The sequence below is a fragment of the Diabrotica virgifera genome, chromosome 5, assembly GCF_917563875.1.
Source record: "Diabrotica virgifera virgifera chromosome 5, PGI_DIABVI_V3a".
Lineage (NCBI taxonomy): Eukaryota > Metazoa > Arthropoda > Insecta > Coleoptera > Chrysomelidae > Diabrotica > Diabrotica virgifera.
Genome location: NC_065447.1, coordinates 127,256,717 through 127,282,889, shown reverse-complemented (window position 1 = coordinate 127,282,889; position 26,173 = coordinate 127,256,717). Strand labels below are relative to the sequence as shown.

Genomic DNA, 26,173 nt, shown 5'->3' with positions numbered 1-26,173 from the left:
CCAAGTTGTGCGTTACCTTTTTCGCTGTCCGGTGACACAATTATAATATATCCGCTTGTTCCAACTCCGTTGCTTCACCAGAAACTAAGCTAAAAAACTATAGGTTCTTCCAAGTTTTGCGTTACCTTTTTTGCTTTCCGGTGACACAATTATAATATATCTGCTTGTTCCAACTCCGTTGCTTCACCAGAAGCGAAGTTAGAAAACTATAGGTTCTTCCAAGTTGTGCGTTACCTTTTTCGCCTTCCGGTGACACAATTATAATATATCTGCTTGTTCCAACTCCGTTGCTTCACCAGCAGCGAAGTTAGAAAACTATAGGTTCTTCCAAGTTGTGCGTTACCTTTTTCGCTTTCCGGTGACACAATTATAATATATCTGCTTGTTCCAACTCCGCTGCTTCACCAGCAGCGAAGTTAGAAAACTATAGGTTCTTCCAAGTTGTGCGTTACCTTTTTCGCTTTCCGGTGACACAATTATAATATATCTGCTTGTTCCAACTCCGTTGCTTCAATAGAAACGAAGTTAGAAAACCATAGGTTCTTCCAAGTTGTGCGTTACCTTTTTCGCCTTCCGGTGACACGATTATAATATATCTGCTTGTTCCAACTCCGTTGTTTCACCAGAAACTGAGTTAGAAAAATATAGGTTCTTCCAAGTTGTGCGTTACCTTTTTCGCTTTCCGGTGACACAATTATAATATATCTGCTTGTTCCAACTCCGTTGCTTCACCAGCAGCGAAGTTAGAAAACTATAGGTTCTTCCAAGTTGTGCGTTACCTTTTTCGCTTTCCGGTGACACAATTGTAATATATCTGCTTGTTCCAACTGCGTTGCATCACCAGAAACAAAGTTAAATTTTTAATTTATGAATGTTTTTTTGATATTGATAACGATTTCCGAAATGCAAGTTGAAACGTCAAGTAAACTTGATTTCAAACTCGAATTGTGGCTTATGCCCAAATAAAATAGTAAATCTTATTTTGTATTTCTCACGACGCGCGCCGGTAAGAACACAACAATGAAATGACCTTTTTTTACATTGGTCCGCATGTATTTATATTTTTTATTTCAGCTTCTTTTTCCCTTCAGATATCGGTTTTGTTGTTTTTTTTTTTTTAAATGGTCCTTTATTGAGGATCCTACAATAATGATTTTTCACGATAAACATCAATAAGTTTGATATTTCCTTACGACAGTTCCGACTACTCCATTACTAACAAATATTCAACTCAAGCGCGCCAAAACCAACAAACCACTCGTAAACCCGTCCAAATCGTATTGCGAACCATCATAGCGTTTATTGAAAAACCGACAGAAGTTAGATCGTGGTGCGCCGTGTGCGTGCCGTTTGTGCGCCACTTGAAAATCGGACAAGCGAGACCTGGCGTGTGACCTTGTCGTATTGTCCATTTATCGCTGTGTATTTTCAGGCAAGGTCAACCGCCAGGTCTCGTTTGTCAGATTGTACTAATCTGACGAACATGCTGCGCGCGAGTGGCTCGCAAACAGAGCGCAGCGCATATGTATACGTGCCTTAAGTGCACGTCATACACCATTCCACGCATTTCTCGTTAAGTTTCTATCTTTATAAACTTCTATCGTTTTGTAACAAAAAACAGGTCACGCTTCAATTAATGATATTAATATCTCACTATCAATCTGAGACATCTTAATATAAAATATATTATGCACCTACTTCCAACAGCCACAAAGTGTAAATGAAAATCATATACCAAACAACCGAGGAAGCTACCTTCATGCGACTGAACGATAGTATCATATGAAAGGGTGCATTAGGCAAGGGGCCCATTGAGGTAGAATGTCCGTGGCATGTGGCGTGGTACTGACTAGAGATGGTCCGAACCGCTATTTTGATATAGCAGTTGCCTTTTCAGCATTACTCAACGTTTTTATATTGATATAAGAAAAACAAACTTTTTTTTGTTTGTTTTGTTTCAAAAAGCAGTTTTGTTGGTATTTAATGTGAACATATTTATAAATAATAATTGTTGCTAAATTAATACATCTAAGTACAAACATTTTTTGAAATGACAAAAAATATACTTAACAAAATACATGGTTGTTGTAATATTTATATGGTCGTAGTATTTATTTAAATTTACTGTTATTTTCACACAATTTTGAAAAAATGTGAAAACTTTGAATTATCCACGTCCGTCTGTCCGTCCGTCTGTCTGTCTGTCTGTCTGTCTGTAATCACAACTCCTCCATCAATATACCAGCTAGAATGACAAATGAGGTGTCAAATGAAAGCTTATAATCCAAGGATGGCACTAAAGCTGAGATATTTGACCTAGGCTGCCTGTACATCGGTCCGTCCGACCGCGAATATAACTCCTCCGTCATTATATCAGGTAGAATGACAAATAAGGTGTCAAATGAAAGCATATAATCCAAGGATGGTACTAAAGGTAAGATAATCGACCTAGGCTGTCTGTCCGTCGGTCCGTCCGACCGCGAACATAAATCCTCCGTCATTATACCAGGTTGAATGACAAATTGCGTGTCAAATGAAAGCTTATAATGCAAGGATGGTACTAAATGTGAGAAATTTGACCTAGGCTGTTGTAACAAAAACGAGGTTTTGTTGTGGCAGAATAGATATAGCTTTAAAGGATAATTACTTATTTATGGAAGTTTCCTCAAAATAGGCTAGCTGGAAATTGAAGAGACTAAACAGTAGGGCTCAGGGAAGGATCAGGCCGTATTTGCACGCCCTAGTAAGACGGTACCTAATGAAATACTGGAATGATAAAGAAAATAAATGAATATAAGGAGTAATGAAAAGAAAGGGAACTACTGACCAAGAAGATATTCAGAAGTAGTGTTGAGCGCCAGGGAAGAATTTTATAAATTCTTCTCCACGTGACCTATATTGCTGTACCTAACTGATACTATTAAAATGGTACTATTAAAATGGTAGGATAATAAAACATATAAGTATGTACAACCACATTTAATAAAAAAACCTATATACCCTATATACAATTTTTACACTAGCTAATTATCCGACGTACTAGGCTAGTACACTGCTGTCGATAATGCAGGTTTTACAGTAGAAAAAAAATATGTAATGAATTTAGTATGAATAGGTATTTACCTTAACAACTTATTATTACTGAGGGTTACAATATTGGTTGACAATACCGTATCTAATCGGAGGTGACAACATCCGACAACTGGAATAAATATTATTAAATAGGATATGACCTAGATACTGTGCACATTATCTTACATATGGTTTATAAATCCCAGGCTATTTTAAATAAATTAAATAAGGGTGAAATCTAATAAAAATTGTTGAAAAATATTGAATATTATGTTAATTATGGTTAAGAAAAAACAATGAGGGTATATTATTATTAGAGTGATTTGAAAGTTATTGATAGAAGAGAAAAAAAATAGTAAAATTGGAAGTTATTATTAAAACAAATTGACATGCAAATTTAGTTATATAAAAACCTGTCCCTACAAAAAGTAGGCGGATTGCTTCTTCCAACCTTCGGTGAAGATGATGAGGGGAGAGCCAAATAAGGTATCCTCTGGTTCCCAACCCTAGGGAGGTACTCCACACCAACAGGAAGGTACGGCAAGCAGGTAGCTGCCCAGTATCGGAAAACTCAACTTTTATTCCACAAAAACCAAACAAAACATCCACATTCCATCCAAAATATCCCCAAAATGATTATGTATTCCAAAAAAACAAATTAAAGTATGATTGACTTAATTTTCCATCTTCTTATTTTCTTCCGTGGCTAAAAGCATAAGAATCTCCTATTAGCTGGTGTTCCTTAAGTACACAAAAAACAGGGCATATAAGAAAGGTATAAAAACCTTATAAAAATTTCTAGAAAAAATTACCGAAAAAAGAGGAGCTATTGACATTTATAAGTAAGTGTCATTAACCTTGAACAAAAATGGAAATGTAAAGAAATGGAAGGACATATGAAGCAAGAAGATATGTATATATTGCAATAAGGGATTACTTTATAGACGTAGATACTAAAAGGAAATGAAAAGTGTCATTACTTCAGAAACTATTTTGAACTGGAAATTTAATTTGAAAGAATTTTTCTTGTAGAAACATGAATTTGATAGTGAGATTGACTCGTTAAGACCTGATGTTTTATATTCATAGAATAACAATTATAATATTACTATAAGTATTGTATTGAGAATGAGAACCATGTTTTTTTTTTACAAGAATACTTAATAGCCGACTTACCCACTGTTTTCCAAAAGGAAACTTGGAAATAAAACTCTTCCTCTCACCGCACAAATCCCAAAACAAAAAATAGCTCCTTCCAAAATAAACCAATCTTATAATAAATGAATATTTTAACTAAATATTGTATTCTTTAAACAGTGACCACGGAAAAATTTACTTGTTCATCCAACCAGATTGAAAATTGAAGTGACAATCCTCTCCGATGGGCGATATGACATGCCCCTCCGTCGGAAGCCGTACAGCCACAAGCTAAGACCAGAATTCCCCAAGCGTAGTACCAACCTTCTATTATATTTGGTCACAAATCTAGGTAACCCGTTCTAAGCACGAACGCATAACTGGTTGCATACTTATTAGGTGGCTTATAGGAATAAATATAATAATATCGTAACGATGGCACTCATCGTTACACTGTGTGTCCGTCTGTCCGTCCGAATGCGAATATAACTCTTCCGTCATTATACCAGGTAGAATGACAAATGAGGTGTCAAATGAAAGCTTATAATGCAAGGATGGTACTAAATGTGAGAAATTTGACCTAGGCTGTCTATCCGTCTTTCCGTCCGACTGCGAATATAACTCATCCGTCACTATACCAGATAGAATAACAATTGAGGTGTCGAATGAAAGCTTATAATCCAAGGATGGTAATAAATGTGAGAAATTTTACCTAGGTCTTCCGGTTTTAGAAATGCGACCAGAAGTACTGTTTTAAAGTCACCGGAATAGTACACGTGATATATTATTCGACGCTACTTTGCAAGAAGAGAATAAATATATACTTTCGGTTCCATCACTGTCTGTTCATCTGTCTTTCCGTCCGCGAATACAACTCCTCCATTATTAATACAGATAGAATGACAAATGAAGTGCCGAATGAAGGCTTATAACCCAAGGATGGTATTAAAAATGAGACATTTGACATCGGACTTCCGGTTTTAGAGTTGCAACCGTATGAACTGTTCTAAAGTCACCGAAATAATATAAGCGATATATCATTCGACGTGCCTTAGCAAAATGAGAAAAAATTTTGGTTTTGGTTTTTATATCATTTCCGCTTAAAAAGTTCTAACCAGAAGTGCCGCTATAGTCGCAAAAATAGTATATGTAACACAACAATGGAAGCGTATTGAAAAGTTGACTTTTAATCTTTAGTTCCTGTTTTGAAGTCATTTCTGTTTAAATAATGATGACGCAAAGTTTAGTCAAAATGACTCAAAATTAGTAAAATCGTATATCGATCGACGCAAAGTTACACGAAGCGTTCAAATATCGACTTTCAGTTCAACTTTCGATTACTTTGGGTGAAAACCTAGGACTTACGAAGATCAATTACTTGTTTTAACTGGAAATAAGCCACAATATTATTAGAAATTGAATTGGAAAGATTTGAATTGGGAGGTAAAATTAAACTTCCACTTCGGAAATTGCTCCAAATGAAATATATAGCAATGCCCTGCACATTCCTAATTAATAACATCAAGTAAAATAGTATTGAAAAGTACGTGAGTAGTGTAGGACATACAGTTTTCCAAAGTTTGTTTTCTCTTCAGGTGACAGCCATATCTTTGATTTTTTTTAAATAGGAAAGTACATAATGTGACACCTCATTTAAAATAACATTTTTTAAATAGGAAAGTACATAATGTGACACCCAAAGTAATCGAAAGTAGAACTGGAAGTCGATATTTGAACGCTTCGTGTAACTTTGCGTCGATCGATATACGATTTTACTAATTTTGAGTCATTTTGACTAAACTTTGCGTCATCATTATTTAAACAGAAATGACTTCAAAACAGGAACTAAAGATTAAAAGTCAACTTTTCAATACGCTTCGATTGTTGTGTTACATATACTATTTCTGCGACTATAGCGGGACTTCTGGTTAGAACTTTTTAAGCGGAAATGATATAAAAACCAAAACCAAAATTTTTCCTCATTTTGCTAAGGCACGTCGAATGATATATCGCTTATACTATTTCGGTGACTTTAGAACAGTTCATACGGTTGCAACTCTAAAACCGGAAGTCCGATGTAAAATGTCTCACCTTTAATACTATCCTTGGGTTATAAGCCTTCATTCAGCACTTCATTTGTCATTCTATCTGTATTAATAATGGAGGAGTTGTATTCGCGGACGGAAAGACAGATGAACAGACAGTGATGGAACCGAAAGTATATATTTATTCTCTTCTTGCAAAGTAGCGTCGAATAATATATCACGTGTACTATTCCGGTGACTTTAAAACAATACTTCTGGTCGCATTTCTAAAACCGGAAGTCCTAGGTAAAATTTCGCACATTTATTACCATCCTTGGATTATAAGCTTTCATTCGACACCTCAATTGTTATTCTATCTGGTATAGTGACGGATGAGTTATATTCGCAGTCGGACGGAAAGACGGATAGACAGCTTAGGTCAAATTTCTCACATTTAGTACCATCCTTGCATTATAAGCTTTCATTTGACACCTCATTTGTCATTCTACCTGGTATAATGACGGAGGAGTTATATTCGCGGTCGGACGGACCGACGTAAAACAGCCTAGGTCAAATATCTCACCTTTAGTACCATCCTTGTATTATAAGCTTTCATTTGACACCTCATTTGTCATTCTACCTGGTATAATGACGGAGGAGTTATAGTCTCGGTCGGACGGACCGACGTACAGCAGCGTAGGTCAAATATCTCACCTTTAGTACCATCCTTGTATTATAAGCTTTCATTTGACACCTTATTTGTCATTCTACCTGGTATAATGACGGAGAAGTTATATTCTCGGTCGGACAGACCGACGGACAGACAGCCTAGATCAAATTTATCACCTTAAGTAACATTCTCAGTGGTACTGGATGAAGCGATAAAGAAAGCCAAGAGAAGAATGAGAAAACTAACATTAGGATACTGGCAAATGAAACAGACTCAACTATCGGAGCTACTATTTGCAGACGACATGGTATTGATAGCAGAAAACAGAGAAGACTTACAGAACAATCTTGAAATCCTAGAAGAAGAACTATCAAACATAAATATGAAAATTAATACAGAGAAAACAAAAACAATGATAATTTCAAATACGAAGAAGACACACGCAATAGAATTAGACGGGAAACAACTAGAGCAAGTGGAATATTTTAAATACCTAGGAGTAATAATCGAATCAAATGGTAAACAAGACATGGAAATAAACGAGAGAATGGGACGAACAGGAAGCTTATTTAACACTATGAAAACAACATTTTTTGGGAAAAAAGGGATACCGGAAAAAGTAAAAACGGCAGTCGTTAAATCAGTAGTTAGACCAACAATCATGTATAGCAGCGAGACATGGACATTGACGGGGAGACAAAAATCCAGAGTCAATGCTATGGAAATGAGGTTCCTGAGGAAAATAGCAAACAGAAAAAGGACAGACAAAATACGAAACGAAACAATTAGACAAAACCTAAAACTAGAACCAATCAATGAAAAAATAGTAGAAGGACAACTTAGATGGTTCGGGCACGTGTGTAGAATGTCGAACGAGAGGCTAACAAAACGAGTGTTCGAAACGAGAGTGCAGGGGAAAAACAAAAGAGGGAGACCAAGAGTTATGTGGGTAGATGAAATCAGGAAAGAAGTCGAGAAGAAGGGATTGACATTGGAAAGTGCAAGAAACCTAGCGCAAGATCGGAAAGCATGGAGACTACAATGCCAAACTCAACTCAACCAGCCTTACACCTAAAGGTAGAAAGGCTTAGGACTAAGTAAGTAAGTAAGTAAGTAACATCCTTGGATTATAATCTTTCATTTGACACATTATTTGTTATTCTACCTGGTATAATGACGGTGGAGTTATATTCGCGGTCGGACGGACCGACGTACAGCAGCCTAGGTCAAATATCTCATCTTTAGTACCATCCTTGGATTATAAGCTTTCATTTGACACCTCATTTGTCATTCTACTCATTTGTCATTCTACCTGGTATAATGACAGAGAAGTTATATTCGAGGTCGGACAGACCGACGGACAAACAGCCAAGATCAAATTTATCACCTTTAGTACTGTCCTTGGATTATAAGCTTTCATTTGACACCTCATTTGTCATTCTACCTGGTATAATGACGGAGAAGTTACATTCGCGGTCGGACAGACCGACGGACAAACAGCCTAGATCAAATTTATCACCTTTAGTACTATCCTTGGATTAGAAGCTTTCATTTGACAACTCATTTGTCATTCTACCTGGTATAATGTGGAGGAGTTATATTCGTGGTCGGACGGACCGATAACCAGCCAGCCTAGGTCAAATATCCTACTTTTAGTACCATCCTTGGATTATAAGCTTTCATTCGACACCTCAATTGTTATTCTATCTGGTATAGTGACGGATGAGTTATATTCGCAGTCTGACGGAAATACGGATAGACAGCTTAGGTCAAATTTCTCACATTTAGTACCATCCTTGCATTATAAGCTTTCATTTGACACCTCATTTGTCATTCTACCTGGTATAATGACGGAGGAGTTATATTCGCGGTCGGACGGACCCACGTAAAACAGCCTAGGTCAAATATCTCACCTTTAGTACCATCCTTGTATTATAAGCTTTCATTTGACACCTCATTTGTCATTCTACCTGGTATAATGACGGAGGAGTTATAGTCTCGGTCGGACGGACCGACGTACAGTAGCGTAGGTCAAATATCTCACCTTTAGTACCATCCTTGTATTATAAGCTTTCATTTGACACCTTATTTGTCATTCTACCTGGTATAATGACGGAGAAGTTATATTCTTGGTCGGACAGACCGACGGACAGACAGCCTAGATCAAATTTATCACCTTAATTAACATCCTTGGATTATAATCTTTCATTTGACACATTATTTGTTATTCTACCTGGTATAATGACGGTGGAGTTATATTCTCAAATATCTCACCTTTAGTACCATCCTTGGATTATAAGCTTTCATTTGACACCTCATTTGTCATTCTACTCATTTGTCATTCTACCTGGTATAATGACAGAGAAGTTATATTCGAGGTCGGACAGACCGACGGACAAACAGCCAAGATCAAATTTATCACCTTTAGTACTGTCCTTGGATTATAAGCTTTCATTTGACACCTCATTTGTCATTCTACCTGGTATAATGACGGAGAAGTTATATTCGCGGTCGAACAGACCGACGGACAAACAGCCTAGATCAAATTTATCACTAGTACTATCCTTGGATTAGAAGCTTTCATTTGACAACTCATTTGTCATTCTACCTGGTATAATGTGGAGGAGTTATATTCGCCGTCGGACGGACCGATAACCAGCCAGCCTATGTCAAATACCCTACTTTTAGTACCATCCTTGGATTATAAGCTTTCATTTGACACCTCATTTGTCATTCTACCTGGTATAATGACAGAAGTTATATTCGCGGTCGGACAGACTGACGGACAAACAGCCTAGATCAAATTTATCACGTTTAGTACTATTCTTGGATCATAAGATTTCATTTGACACCTCATTTGTCATTCTACCTGGTATAATGACTGAGAAGTTATATTCACGGTCGGACAGACCGACGGACAAACAGCCTAGATCAAATTTATCACCTTTAGTACTAACCTTGGATTATAAGCTTTCATTTGACACCACATTTGTCATTCTAGCTGGTATATTGACGGAGGAGTTGTGATTACAGAGATTGACAGACAGACAGACAGACAGACAGACAGACGGACAGACGGACGTGGATAATTCAAAGTTTTCACATTTTTTCAAAATTGGGTGAAAGCAACAGTAAATTTAAATAAATACTACGGCTGTATAAATATTACAACCACCACGTATTTTGTTAAATTTTTTTGTCATTTCAAAAAATGTTCGTACTTAGATGTATTATTTTAGTAACAATTATTATTTATATGTTCACATTAAATACCAACAACAATGCTTTTTCAAATAAAACAAACAAATATGATTTTGCTTTTCTCATATCATCTTGAAAATGTTGAATAATAGTCCAGGGCGGATCTGTTTTGAGATGGACGTTGAGAGGTGACTCAAATTATTTTGCAGAAATTGCTTGAAAATAGCTCAAACAATAATATTTAAGTTATCCTCCCACTCAAAATGGTCCGGAACATTGTTTAAATAATCAAAATGTCAAAATATGAAAGGAAAAATTCGATTTTTTTTATTGGTTTTTTGATTATAACTTTAAAATTATTCATTTCTGAGAAAAGTTGTACTGACATAATAGTTGCGTAATTAAATTTTCTACAATATAGAATTAGTTGAAAATTTAAAAAATAGTCACCCTTGTTGCAAAATAGCAATAATTGCGAAAAAAAACATACAAAAACAAGTATTCGCATTTTACGTTTTTCAACCATTTATGCTACACTTAGGACCTTCATATTTTACCCAGAAAAACTTTATGATATAGTAAAACAGCACTGTAAATTTCATTAAGATCGGTTTAATAGATTTTGCAAAATAAATTTTGCAATACAGCTTCCGCAAAAAAAATTCATTTTTTTAAAATGTTGCAGGACTGAAAATAAAGCAGATAAGCAAGTTGAATTTTTTTTTGCTTATAGAACTTTACTGTAACTTTCCTTTGCAATTTGCAAAATTAAACTCGATTAATTACCACGGCGTCAGGAAATTTTTTAAATAAACATTATTTTTTGGTGCTACGCGAAGGACAGCGGTGTAGAATTCGCACAAGTTGATTTCTACCAAAATTTCTTCCAATCTTTATCTAATATATTATTTTCTTACTCTATATTTTGTTGTATTTTAATATGTTAATTCCACAAAAATCAAACTAATTTTATTATTGCTTGTGAAATATTGTTTAAACAATTGCATATGTTTAAAAATAATAAACTTTTATTCTCAAAGTTAAAATATATCAACAAAGAAAGTTTTTGCTAAAAAAAGTGTTATTTCAAAGGATACAGTATGTGTTTTTATTTTGCAATAAACAAATTTATTTATTTATATCGAAATATAATAAAAATTAAAATGTATCAATCATTATCAAAGGTCATTGGAATGCCCAATCAGAGCAAACTATCCGCTGTCCTGCGCGTAGCACCAATAATTAATGTTTATTTAAAAAAATTCCTGACGCCGTGGTAGTTAATCGATTTTAGTTTTGCAAATTGCAAATGAAAGGTACAGTACACTTCTATAAGCTAAAAAAATTTCAACTTGCTATCTGCTTTATTTTCAGTCCGGTAACATTTTGAAAGAATGAATTTTTTTTGCGAAAGCTGAATTGCAAAATTTATTTTGCAAAATCTATTTAACCAATCTTAATTAAATTTACAGTACTATTTTACTGTATCATAAAGTTTCTGGGAATGAAATATGAAGGTCCTGAGTGTAGTATAAATGGTTGAAAAACGTAAAATGCGAATACTTGTTTTTGTATGTTTTTTTCGCAATAATTGCTATTTTGCAACAAGGTTGACTATTTTTTAAATTTTTAACCAATTCTATATTGTTGGAAATTTAATTACGCAACTTTTATGTCAGTACAAGTCTTCTCGGAAATGAATACTTTTAAAGTTATAATCAAAAAACGAAGAAAACAATCGAAATTTTCCTTCATTTTTTGACATTTTGATTATTTAAACAATGTTCCGGACCTTTTTGAGAGGGAGGATAACTCAAATATTATTATTTGATTTATTTTCAAGCAATTTCTGCAAAAAAATTTGAGTCACCTCTCAACGTCCAAATGTACTAATATTTTTACAGATGCGCCCTGGTCTAAAATGAAAAATGAAAAGGTAACTGCTATATCAAAATAGCTGGTCGGAGCATCTCTAATAGTCAATACCACGCCACGGGCCACGGACATTCCACCTCAATGGGCGCCTTGCTTTAAGTTCCCTATATGCTACTGGGTGAGACGGCACGGCTGCCGTCTCGTGTTGTAGCAAGGGACGACATAAACACGGCGACTTCACCGAACGTTCCAACCACCGCACCGTCTAGTGAGAAAGGCTCCATATGATTACATGAGCCACCATTGGAATGTCGTCAAAATTACTGCAGGAGAAAACCCTCGCACGTTTAAAATTCTTATAATGAGAAACAGCACATGTATGTATTAATAGGTACATGGTGAGTTAGTAGATAATTTGACTTTTCGTTCGCCATCGTTATTATTTATTTGTGTTCCTTACACAGTACACTGTTTGTACTTTTTTGCATTATCATATTTTACAAAATAGTTTGCCGAATCTACTTGCCAATGTAGCCTCCCGAGGTATGTACTTTATGTACGATGGGACATCACCACATTTCTCAGTTGCTGTTCATCAACATCTTCATGTAACTTATGGAAATAGGTGGTTAGGATGCGGAGGGCCTCATGCAATCCCACCTAGATCACCTGATTTTAACCCTGTCGAATATTCCCTATGGGGTCGATTAAAAGAAATGGTTTATCGAGAAAATATCAATACGCGACAAGAACTAAGTAATTGCTAAAATTATTGATTCTTGTACATAACATTAGTAGAAATGATCCCTTAACTCTCAGGAGATCTATTAGACAGTTGATGGTCCGACAAAGATGGGTTTTATATCGAAAATCTGCTATAAATGTCAAAAAAATTGTTTTATTGATTTATTTGTTTCTTAAGTGCTTTTCTGTATCTATGTATACAATTATTATACACACATACATATTGTTAAATTTACTTAAATATGCAAATAAATCCGTTTAAGTTCAATGTTCTACATAATTTTTTTTTTTTTATTTACACACATAAACCCGCATCAACCACTAAGGGTTATTAGCGGGGGGACATACACAAACAGTAAGATACATATTATTATATAAACATGCTTTACAATCTGGTGTATTGTTTAGTCATTTTGAGATAATTTAATAAGGAGTTTAGGTTTGAAGTCAGTACACTTTTAATATTGTCACTAAGAGCACACGCGATCCTTTCTTTCTGGTACACTGGACACTCGATAATTATATGTTTCACTGTCAGTTGCGTGTTGCAATTGGTACACATCGGAGCGGCCTCCTTGTTGAAGATATGCTTGTGTGTTAGTAACGTATGTCCTATTCGGAGTCGGTTGATGATGACTTGGTCTTTTCTATTTCTTGGTAACATGAGTTTAGTTCCTACTTGACTTAGGCATTCTTTTAGTTTGTTGTTAGTCTGATCCCAAGTAGTTTGCCACGTTCTGTGGACATGACCTTTGATATTTACTTTGTGATCAGTCCAAGGTATTTGATCTGTGATAGAAATACTTTGGTCGGTAGTTGCATTGCTTGCTAGAGAGTCCACTTCCTCGTTGCCAATTATTCCCATATGGGAAGGTACCCAGATGAAGAGAATATCTTTCTGTTGATTCCGTAGATAAGATAATTCTTCTTTGATTTTGAGAAGAATAGCGTGAGTTGTATATAGCTGTTTTATCCCAAGTAATGCGCTCATTGAATCGGTGATAATCACAAATTTGCTTTCATGGATAGAACCACATTTTTTCATTGCCTGGTGAATTGCTGTAAGTTCTCCGGTATATATACAACAATTTGTTGGAATTCGTACGGTAGACTTGATGTTTCCGCAGATATAAGCTGCAGCATGTCCTTCATCACATTTGGAAGCATCAGTGAAGATTCGATGAGTTGTTGGGTATTTGGAAATTAAATTTTTAAAAGCTTGCTGGATAAGGAAAGGATGTGTGGAATGTTTAGGGAGATCTTTTAGAGACATATCTATTTTTGGAGGATTGATCATCCAGGGAGGAAAATTTACATGAATGGGTATAGTGAGACTGAACTGTTCTAAATTAAAACCAATACGTTTTGTTCGCTCAGGAAATGGTAGCATATTTCTTGCAATGTTTTCGTAATGATCAGAAGATATATTTGTTCTGTAGAATATTGTTGAGTAGGTTACGTTGCTTTTGTTTGCTGAAATTCTGGCAACGTAATTCAGTGATAGAAGTTGCCTTCGTTGGCTTAAAGGGAGTTCATTAGCCAGAACTTGTAAACTACTTACTGGACTAGTTCGTGTGGCACCTAAAACCAATCTCAAGCACGTATTTTGAATGTAGTCAAGTTTTTTTAAAGAAGTTTTGTTAGCAGTATCGTAGCATAAACAGCCGTAATCTAATTTACTTCTTATTAATGATCTATATAGATTAAGTAAAGTTGTTGTATCAGCCCCCCAAGAGGTATTTGACAGCATTTTTAGTAGGTTAATTCTGGATTGGCAAGAACGTTGCAGATTCGTTACGTGGTTTTTCCATTTTAAGTCACGTTCAAAAGAAAGTCCTAAGAAATTTATTTCTTCTGACTGCTTCAGCATAACTCCGTTAAGTGTTAATTGAATATTAGGATAGTCTTTCCTTTTGCTAAAAATTAAATAACGTGTCTTTTCGCCAGAAAATATAAAACCAGTGTTTTGCGACCAGTTTTCAATTGTATGTAAGGCCGTTTGCAATATATGTGATCCCAGAGTTACATTATTTGTTTTTAGATAAATGACTAAGTCGTCTGCATATAGGCTAGTAAATACAGGCAGCTTTATTTGATGTATAATACTATTTATTGCAATCAGAAAGAGTGTAGGACTTAGAGTAGATCCTTGTGGAGTGCCATTTTGCAGTACTCGTCTGGAAGATGTGAATCCATTGGCTCTAACTCGAAAAGTTCGTGTTTCTAGAAAATTTTTAATAAACGACAACATATGCCCTTGGACATTCCATTCTTGAAGTGTTTTTAGTATAAGATGTCTCCATGTTGTGTCAAAAGCTTTTCTTATGTCAAAAAATACGGCAATAAGTTTTTGATTGTGCAGAAAAGATTCATGTACAGCTGATTCAAGGGTTATTAGATTGTCTGTTGTGGATCTACCCGTACGAAATCCACTTTGTCTGATACTTATTAGGTTATTGTTTTCGAGATACCATTTAAGACGATAATTAAGGATTTTTTCTAAAAGTTTGCAGGTACAGCAAGTAAGTGAGATTGGACGATAGGAATTTGGATCGTCTTTTGGTTTATTATATTTAAGGATTGGAATTATAGTTGCTTGCGACCATAGATCAGGAAAGTCGTGCTGAATGAAAATATTATTAAAAATATCAACTAATATTAGTTTTGCATTTAGAGGAAGATTTCGTAAGAAAAGAGGGTGGATATCATCAGGTCCTGGCGTCGAATTTTTTGCGCTTAAACAAAATTCTAATTCTTGAAGACTTATGGGTTTGTTTATTGGATTGTCGCTCTCGGTGATTTGTATATTTGACGATTCCATTAGATTTTTATATTCTAAAAAAGATATGCTATAGTTGGAATCACTAGAATTAAGTTCATATATATCTGCTAGTATTTCTGGAATAGCTACCTTGTTTGAATGCATTTGGTTATTGTATGATAGCGTATCTATGCCTCGGAAGTATTTTGTTCCTTTTATTCTGCGTACTTTGTTCCATATGTCGCCTATGGGAGTGGAAGGATTTATTGAAGCCACATACTTTTTCCAACTGTCTCGTTTTCCTTTCTTGATCAATTGTCTGCTTTTTGCTCTGAGATTTTTAAAAATTATAAGGTTATCGATAGTTTTATGTTTCTTATAAACGTTGAAAGCGTGTTTAGACAAAGTAAGTGCTTGCGCAATTTCGTTATTCCACCAAGGAACTGGCTGCCTTTTACTTGATTTTGTTTTCCCCACTGCGATTGTTGCTGCAGAAATAATAATATTATTAAATAGTTCCAGATTTTCGTTTGCGGTATTGGTTAAATTAAAGTTGTTTGTTTGTCCTTCTATAAGTGTTCGATACAAATCCCAGTCAGCTGACTTTATTTTCCATGTTTGGTGAATTGGAAAAGTCAATATATCATTAGTATCTATGTTTATTGTGATAGGGAAATGATCACTATCATATAAATACCCCAATGTGTCCCAGTATAATAAAGTAGCTAGCGACGGACTGCATAAAGAGAGATCTATAGCTGAAAATGTACCATTGTATGAATTGAACCTAGTAGATTTGCCAGTGTTCAGTAACACTAAATTTAAATTGTCGATGAGATTGTTTAAGAGATTACCACATTTGTCGGTTTTGTTACTTCCCCAGGTACTGTTGTGACAGTTAAAATCGCCTAATATTATTTTTGGGTGTGGAATTTGGTTTAAAACATTGCTTAGTTCAGTTATATCTAAATCAGTAGGATGAGGTAAGTATACGTTGCAAATATTGATTTTCATTTTGTGGGTGACTGACACTGCAACTATTTCCAGGTTTGTTTGCAGTTGTATTTCGGTTGACTCTATGTCATCCCTTACGAAAATTGCTGTTCCGCCGCTTGAATGATCTGTAACTCGGTTTCTTAGAAAAGGAACATAATTTTTTAATGTTACATTTTGATGTTTGAAATGGGTTTCTTCTATGCATATGACTAAAGGAAGATAATCGTTTATAAGAAGCTTGATGGATTCTATATGGGTAAAATAACCATTGAGGTTCCACTGTAATATGAATGTATTATTGGCCATTTTAACTATTTACTTGAGAACTTGATTCGTAGTCAGTTTCGTCAGTAGAAGAAAGACTGCTTAGAAGTAGTTTCTTCTTCAATCTGGTAATATTGTTTTTTAAACTTTTATTTTGTGTTTGAGAATATATAAAGTTTAGAAGTTCTTTGATTTCATCGCTTTCATTTGAATAATTTTTAGCAATAAGTTCAGGATGTTTTGAGTGAAGGGAATTTGACAGAAAATCACATATTTCATGAAAAGAAAGTGTGAAGGAAGGGATTCTATTTTCAATTTTTTCTTTAATTTCATTGAGAATATCTGGAATAGAATCTTGAGTTTTAGGCTTTTTATTTTTTTGTTTTTCAGTAGTGGGAGGAGGTAGGTCATTTTCAAGGATTTCGGGAGAAGTGGAAATTTGTCTTTTAGTAACATGAATAGCTTCAGAGATTTTTCTATCGTTTTCAATTACTGAATCTTGGGATATTTGTGGTTGTGACGAAATCTGTAGTTCTTTGTTTGTTTGTATGGAAGTGGTTTGGTCGTTTGTGGCTGATGTTAATTCGTGATTTTTTGTAATGTTAAGTTTCGGTTCCTTTAATGTCTGGGTACCTTCTTCGTGTTCTTTCCGTGGTTGTTCTTCTGGCTGGCTATATTCTTTATTGGCAGAGTTGAGTACGTTCACTTGATGGTCAGTTTCCGTTTGATTAATTGGACTACTTAATGATGATAAAGAAGGACAGTCAGAATCTTGATGTCCGACCGTCTTGCATCTGGAGCAGTTTAAACCGTCTATGGAAATGTATATTCTATATGATGTATTGTCGAATGAAATTAGGAATGAGTCAGGAATCGATGCATTTTCTAAAGGACTTATGAAGATTTGCCTTCTAAAGCTAAGCACGTGGCTATATTCCGGGTCTTGCATGCCTACTCGTAGAAACGTCATGTTGGAGACGGATTTTATACCCATAGTTTTTAGATGGTCTTCAATTATGCTATTAGGTATAGTAGGACATACACTTGATATGATTAATCTCTGGGCAGGAGTTATTAATCTTCGTACTTCAATTTGGTTGCCGTCAATAATTACATGTTTGTGGGAGCTAAGAAATTGGTCAACTATATATTTAGACGAGAGGTAGATGCAGATGCGGTTGTTTGCGATTCTGGATGCCCAAATAACGTTTTTGGGCTGTACTATTGATCCAACAGCTTTTACATATTCGAAAACTTGTATTCCTTGTATGGTTGAAAGTATGATACCTTGGTCTTTTGAAGGATGTTTAAAACTATTTAATGCATGAGAGTAAGAGATATGTGACGTAGTCGGTGTATTTCGTGAAGTAGTAGCTAATTCCGGTTCAGCCATCGTCCCGTTGAAAATTTACATGCATTGGAACAGCGGATCTGAAGCCGGACCTGGCCTCTTAACAAAATTAGACGGCAGCCTAATTACTTGAATCAGCAAAAAGTTGTTGTCGATAATCGATAATTTGGATTGAAATCGATAAAATATTGCCTTTTAACTTCTGATTTTATGGTTAGATATAAATAATGCAATTTTGTACTCACAGAATCGTTGGTTTTTTAACACACTGTCACATTTAAACTTTATCTTGCAAACAATGTAAAAATTAAATTATATTTCAACTTTTAACTACTTGAATTTATAAATTTGTCAGGAGTGATATAAAGCTGTAAGATTTGCTTGCTATCAGGACCGGACTCTCTACATAATTTGTATTTTCTTTTCGTTAATTTAAAAAATAAATTTACTGTATTTTGCCGTTTGAAATAAAGCTCTGAGAATTCAATAAAATGACACTACCTATGAATCACTAAACAAATACTATACAGGGCGATGTTTTAGTATTATTCAAAACAACCTCTTTCTTTTGAAATCCTTGGAAATTAGCTAAAAAGCTTTTGTTATTTACAACGTATGTTACGTATGTATTTTGTTATTACACGTGTCTAATCGTGTGGGGAAAAATATGCCATTTTAATTGCCTATTTGTCTAATTTGTAAAATTATTATTAGAGATTTCAAAAAGCTTATACAGGGTGAAATTTTTTCTAAGACCAAAACGAACTAATTTTTTTAATGCCGAACCTGATTTTTTTTCTAGTTTGAATAAATCAGTTGATTGGATGGTAATAGTCTAACAATTGACCAAAATAAGAAACACATCGATATTACCGTTCAAAAGTTATGACGATAAATTTCTGTAAAAATTAACAACTCGCCCTGTATATTATGAAACAATGGGAGCAGATACTTTTTAATGGTCATTTGTTATTTCCCATAGGGGACCCCATGCGAGGTAGGAGTATGTACAGTTACTCATGACTTACCCAGTATATCGTATATCGATATTTTTATTCGATGTATCATATGGTACGATATATCGTTGCATACCTAATTCGTTTTTGCCATCCCTTTACATGCCAGGCACCATCCAGACACTTCGTTAAAATATTTTGGGCGAAGATCTACGTACAGATGTTCGAGAGGAAACATGCTTATTCCATCTGATAATCTTAACTTTTCCGAAAAAATACGGATTTTTTACATGGGGCCATTATCATCGAGATTTTTATTGGAACTATTTTTTTCAAATTCTTCCTCAGTGCCAGTATAGGTATTAATAGGTATATTGTGATCTTGAGTTTCTATTGATTGTTTTGTATTTCTTAACTGTCAGATTCATCCTCCAACTCATTCTATATCATTTGAATTCTCTCTTCTTCTCTTTCATAATCTCCCATCGCCAGGAAAATATGCTGTATAAAAAAGAGTCCTGTAGTAAGAAGTTTATAATAAAAAAATAACAAGTTTACTAAACCTCGGTCCCAGAGACCGATTTTGATTATATCGGGAAAAATGCATACGCTCTGTCAATACCGCTGTTACGTTAAACAGAAGACGTCATTCCAAGAAGCGACTGAACTGAGGTGGACCACGTTTAGATCGAAACGGATCAGAAAAAATGGTTAAGGGGTGAAAATGACTAGGGTGGTAATACATTCGCAAAAGCCTAGCAGAACACTGTCGCATATCAAAAATACTTTTCATTTTTAATTCTGCTAGCTCGAAAATTAAGCTAGCAGCAACATTTCCAAAAATAAGATGGGTTTGGGAGTTAAAAATTATCAGACCAAAACACTTTCTTATTTCAATAATTATAAGTAAAGTGCAATTGTAAAAAAAATGGTCACATTAAATTTAACTTAAAGAATTATAGATTTCCCACAAGAGGTAATTAAGGGGTGAAAAATACTAGGGTGGTAGTAGATTAGAAAAAAGATAGCAGAACATTTTGATATTTCACAAATATTTTTTTAATTCCGCTGGCTCGGTTTTTAAAGCTTCCAAATAAAATTAGTTTAGGGGAGTAAAATTATGAGGTTGGTTTACCTTTAATTTAACAACTACTTTCCAGGACTCTTTCATTATTTCAGTTATAAAAATGGTACAGTAAAATTGTAAAAAAATTTATTTTTAACTTGAATTGTGGCTTATTTACGAATAAAATAGTAAATTTCATTGTAACTATTATATTTATAAATAAAATAAGAAAGAGCTCTGGTAAGTTTTTACTTAACCAACCTCATCATTTTACAACCAATTCTATTTTATTATATCTTTTATTATCGAATATAAGCGAATAAATCAAAAAACAAAATGTTAAGAAAGCCTAAAGCTACAATTCAGTTTTAATTTCAACATTTTATAAATGCTAGAATATTCCACAGGGTGTTTCGAACTTTTAGAAAAAAAAACACAGTATGATTGGTACACCCGCTACATAATGACAGCTTACCTGTCTACCAACAATATTATTACAGGGATATTGTTAAAAAATAAGGCTATAATATATTTAAAAAATCATTAAATACGGACAAGAGGTTTAGGAAATTCAAGGTATCAAAAATGTCTCATTTTTAAGGTGGTGCGTTAATTTTGCTGCTGAGTGTATTTTCAACTTGTCAAATGCAAAAACGTGCATTTTTTATACAGGACGATAACAGCCCAAAATTAGAGACCAGTGTGTTAAGGTGAAAAATATGACGACTAAAAAAATAATAAAAGGTTCAATTAAAAGCACAATACAGAAAAATTATTGAAAATACCTTTTTAAATTTTGTTTTGTCAGGTCAAAATTCAATGTAGCAGAATTATTAACTAAAAACTTCGCATGGCTCAGTGGTACTTGAAAATGGTCTTCATTATTTTTCTGAGTTTAACATGTCATAACAAAGGATAGTTGAGGGGTGAAATATTAGTAGGTAGGTGGTAATAAACTCGCAAAAAATAAAAAAAAAATTTTAAAAAACTAAAAAAGTTTTTACTATTTTAAATTAAAGAATTATTGGTTTCCCACAACAGTAGTTGAGGGGTGAAAACTTACTAGCGTGGTAATAGGTTAGCAAATAACTAGCAGAGTATTGTGATATTTCGTAGATCTTTTTTTTATTCTGCTGTCTCGAGTTTTAAAGCTAGCGACCACGTTTCCAAATAAGATTGGTTTTGTGTTGTACAATTTTTAGGTTGGTTAAGACTTAGTAAAAACTTACCTAAGACCTTTTTTATTTAAGTTATAAATAGAGTACAGTAAAAGTGTAATTTTCACAGTGGCGGCTCGTCATCTCAGTATGCGGGTAGGCGACACATATACTTCGGGTAGGCGACAAAAAATATCCTACAATTTATAATACATTTTGAGCCGTCTTGCAACACTAAATGTAATCTATGAGCGCAACAATGTGTAAAAATTGCTTTTGGAGCATCTACTTTAATTTTTGATTGTAATCCGTTTAAAGAGCCAGCCAGTACACTTGCACCATCGTAACATTGAGCAATTAATTTATTTTTGTAATCGTATGGATCAAGCACGTTTGAAATTAAACTATATAGAGCGTCTGCAGATCTATTCTCGCTAATAAAAAACCCTAAAAATCTTTCTGTTACCTGACCAACTTTGTTAACAAAACTGATTGTTAAAGCACACTGTGATTTTTCGGGTATATCAGTAGTATCGTCCGCTAGTAGAGAAAAAATTGACTTTCATTAATTTCTGTTGAAATTTCATTTTTTACGTAATCGGCAAGACAATCTATTAAATCATTTTGTATTGACAAACCCGTGAACACTCCTTCTATTTTTTAACATGATCCTGGATTTCCTGATCGCGTTTAACTACTTAATTAAAAATTTCTTTAAAATTACCCACGTTTGAAGAACTATGGCTCTCATCACGACCGCGAAATGCAAGTTCTTGTTTTGCTAACAGAATTGTAACTTCAATTTCTTCAACTTCTTCAATCTTTTTCAACTTCTTCATTATATATCTTATTAGATAGAGAAATATGTCCAGTTTGTCCAGCTAAAGCACTGTCAATAGTTTGTTTATTTTTTTCTAACCGTTTTAAACCTAAGCAATTGTTTAAATGTTCTTTTGAAGATTCATGTTTTTTTACACTAGCTGATAAATTTTTCAAATCTGAATATCCCTGACTCACCCAAACATTTTGCTTCAAATTTGAGAGCAACAGACAAGGCCAACAAAAAAGTGAATTTTTAAAATAACTTTCGCTTCGCCATTTATGATTTTCATACCATATTGTTTTAAACGATGTCGAAAATGGTCGATTGTCTTTTGTCTTATCTGTTGATAAAATTGTTAAATTTGGTAAAGGCCGGCCCATTGAAATATTTTCTGATCTTTCTTGATTTTGGCGCCTTGAAAAAGGCGTCTCGATCAAACTGCATATTACATCGTTTAAAATATTCATATTCGATGACTAAAGTTTTTCCACCAATAAAACTAACACACCTACTTTTCAACAACGTCAAATATTACTTATTTTATTTATGTATCAAATAATAATTTACTCTTCGAATAAATTGATAAGTTAACAATTTAACCTCGCTTTAAATTTTTAATTATCAGTAGTAATTGCACAAGAGCTCTGAAATTATTGAATTTTTCCCGAGTGACACTTTGACAGTTTTAATTTCACGAGCCGAAGGCGAGTGAAATTATGTCAAAGTGTCACGAGATCAAAAATTCTATATTAATTTCAGAGGTCGAGTGCAATTTGTTGCGATTAGTTCATGAATAATACTGTTCAAAACCAAAATTTTATTGTAATTTATTTATGTAAGTACCATTAAACACACAGTTTTTATAAATATTTGACGATTGAAAGTCATCACTTTTATAATTTTTAAAACATTAATTGTCATTAATGTCACTGAATGTATTTTTTCGTAGCAACGAAGGGCATCTGACGTAATATACTTAACGACGGGAGATTATCAAAAATTATCGATTTAATTCAGATTTCTGTAGCTTTCTATTGGTCAGAATCTCCTACGAATGAAATAATCTACATAATCTAATAACACAATTCGTCACTTTAACTTTAAATTATTCAAATTGTATTGAAACACAATAAAAATATAATGGACGACTGACAAATAACTATCCACAGATTTATTTGTCGTTAGTGAATTATTACTAAATTAATATAAAATTAAAATGCCCTTCAATAGACCGATCTAAAATTTGCCTGTTTATTATTCAGTTTTCATAAACAAATTTAAATTGTCCTACCTAGTTTTATTGAATACTTAACCTACTAATAACAGCCAAAATCAAAAAACAATTATTTAAAACAGTTTCATAAGACATTTTGTCTTATGAAATTTTGTAGGTCCGGCTATAAGACTCTGTGCCTATCCGCTCTTTCAAAATCGTGTACTACGGTCGCTATGCAGACCTGCAGCAGACCTTTAGTTCGCGTAAACAGAGAGAGAGATCGCACGTCAATTCGGTGTTGGCGTCGTTCTATTTCAGGCTACGTTTCCAAGTGCCTGACCAAGGAAGAATATAGAATCTTATGCAGTACTACTAATACTACAAGGAGCGTACAATAATTATAACTATGGAGAAAATTTTATGGATATTTTTAAAAATAATTTGGATAATTTTTGCTATTTTATTGTAGGTATTTTGTCAAAATTTATAAATTACAATTTTGAAATAAGTAATTTATATTAATAATTTATATTATTGTATTACATTTGAAGAGGGTAGGCGGCGCCTACCTTGCCTACCCCGACGGGCCGCCCCTGAATTTTCACCCGAAAATTTGAACTAATAGAATTACTGAAACCCCTCAAGGGGTAGTTAAGGTGTGCACAATTATTACGGCGGTAATACATTTGTCAAAACCTTGCAGATTACCGTGGTTCTTTAGATTTTTTTCAATTCTGTTAGCTTGAATATTAACCTAGCGGAATATCACTCCTGAAGTTTCGTTAAGGGGTGAAAAATTATTAGGGTGAGAGTGGTAATAAATTAGGTTTTTTTTTAGCTCCTTTATTCTGCAATCTATCAGTAATGACAATAAGCGTCTTTGTTGATAAATGATTATGACACGTACGGGATGCTCCATTAAGCACCCTGTTTTATAATGTAGCTATTGCTAACTTTGTGGCATTACCTGTAATATTTACAATATGTTATTATTTACAAAGATATGTATATTACTAATTACTTAAACCTATTAATTAAGTCTCTTGGTTTGAATTTTTTTAATCTTCTTTCTTCATGTTCATGTAAGTCTTCAAACAACCGCTTGGCTAACTCGTTAGGATGTTCAGACACTCTTTCGCGATATGTTGCACTATATTCACTTATCACCTCTTACACTGTTGGAATTGCTAAGTCTCGTTGGATCACGTAGTTGGGTACGTAGTATGAAGCATCAAGAATCAGCCTTATCGTCTTGTTTTGGAACCTCTGTATTATATTTAGGTTGCTATTAGAAGCTGCTCCCCAGAGCTGGATACCGTAGGTCCAAATGGGCTTTATAATGGCTTTGTAGACCAGTAGTTTGTTTTCTAGAGACAACTTCGAGTTTCTGCCGATAATCCAATATAGACGGCTTAGCTTTAGTCCTAACTGTTTGCGTTTAGTGAAAATATGTTTTTGCCATGTTAGTCTTCTGTCTAGGTGGATTCCCAAGTATTTTACATCTTCGGCTTGAGGTAAATTGTTGTTGTTAAGTTGTACTGGTGGGCAAGTTTCTTTACGGAGTGTAAATGTTACATGTGTAGATTTTAGTTCGTTAGCTTTCATGCGCCATTTCGACAGCCATTTTTGTATCTTGTTAAGGCAGATTTGAAGTAGTCTTGATGCCATCTTTGGGTCTTCGTGTGAAGAGAGAGCAGCTGTATCGTCCGTAAATGTGGCTATTGTAACCATCGGTGTAGTAGGAAGATCACTTGTGTACAACAAATACAGGATAGGTCCGAGTACACTGCCCTGTGGTACCCCTGATTTTATGGCGTTCAGAGAAGAGTATTCTTGATTTTGTCTGACAAGGAAGTGTCTATTGGTTAGGTATGATTTTAGTAACAGGAAGTGGGGATATGGAAGTAGCTTCTTAATTTTGTAGAAGAGTCCAATATGCCAAACTTTATAGAATGCTTGTGACATATCAATAAATGCAGCAGAACAATAACGTTTTTGTTGGAAGTCATCGTTAATCTTGTTAACTATTCTATGTACTCGTTCGACTTCATTTACGTATTTACGATACATTTCTGTTATCGACTTCAGCTTTTTGACGTATATTTTCTCGAAAATTTTGGAGATAGTTGGTAGCATAGTTTAACATGGGTGAAAAACTATTGCATAGGTTAAATTGGATTCCGCTCATGCAATGCCGTTTTTTCGAGAACTTTGCTAGCTTGAATATTAAGCTTGAATATTAAGCTAGCGTGACATCTCTGCTGAAGTGGGGTTAAGGGGTGAAAAATTATTAGGGTGGTAATAAATTAGTTTATCATGGGCGAAAAATTATTGCATAGGTTAAATTGGATTCCGCTTATGCAATGCCGTTTCTTTGAAAATTTTGGTAGCTTGAATATTAAGCTAGAGTGACATCTCTCCTGAAGTGGGTTTAAGGGGTGAAAAATTATTAGGGTGGTAATAAATTAGTGAAAAATAGGTGAAAAATTATGACATAGGTTAAATTGGATTTTGCTCATGTGGCAGCTAAAGTTACCTTTCGTATTTGAATTCCCAGCAGTAAACACGTACTACCCATATCGCTCTCGAGATTCAAGTTTCAAGTTTTTCTGCCGGTCTCGGCTATCGGCCAGGACTAGTTTATTAATGATAAGAATTAAATGATAAACAACACACACCCAAAACGCTGATTAGGTCAATTCGAATTCACAACAGAAATGAATTAAAATAGGAAATGTTGCATATTTATGGGAGGCGAAAATGTCGAGAATTTCCACCCGTAATAATTCTAATTACTTCTTTCTACGAAATCGATTAAGCAGCCAATTATTGTAAAACCCTTAGCAATTAAGATGGATGA

At 34.3% G+C, this 26,173-nt stretch overlaps 1 protein-coding gene and 1 long non-coding RNA gene across 2 annotated transcripts in view; both read right to left on the bottom strand.

Annotated features, from left to right (window-relative positions):
* LOC114346228 (protein glass-like) overlaps window positions 1-26,173 on the bottom strand; it is an 898,758-nt gene that overhangs the window by 816,366 nt on the left and 56,219 nt on the right. The gene's annotated exons all lie outside the window — the stretch shown is intronic.
* Window positions 2,965-4,656, bottom strand: LOC126885138 (uncharacterized). Its single transcript, XR_007698296.1, has 2 exons — window positions 4,249-4,656; window positions 2,965-3,778 (listed from the first exon to the last, which is right to left on the bottom strand). It is a non-coding gene; the product is annotated as an uncharacterized LOC126885138 (long non-coding RNA).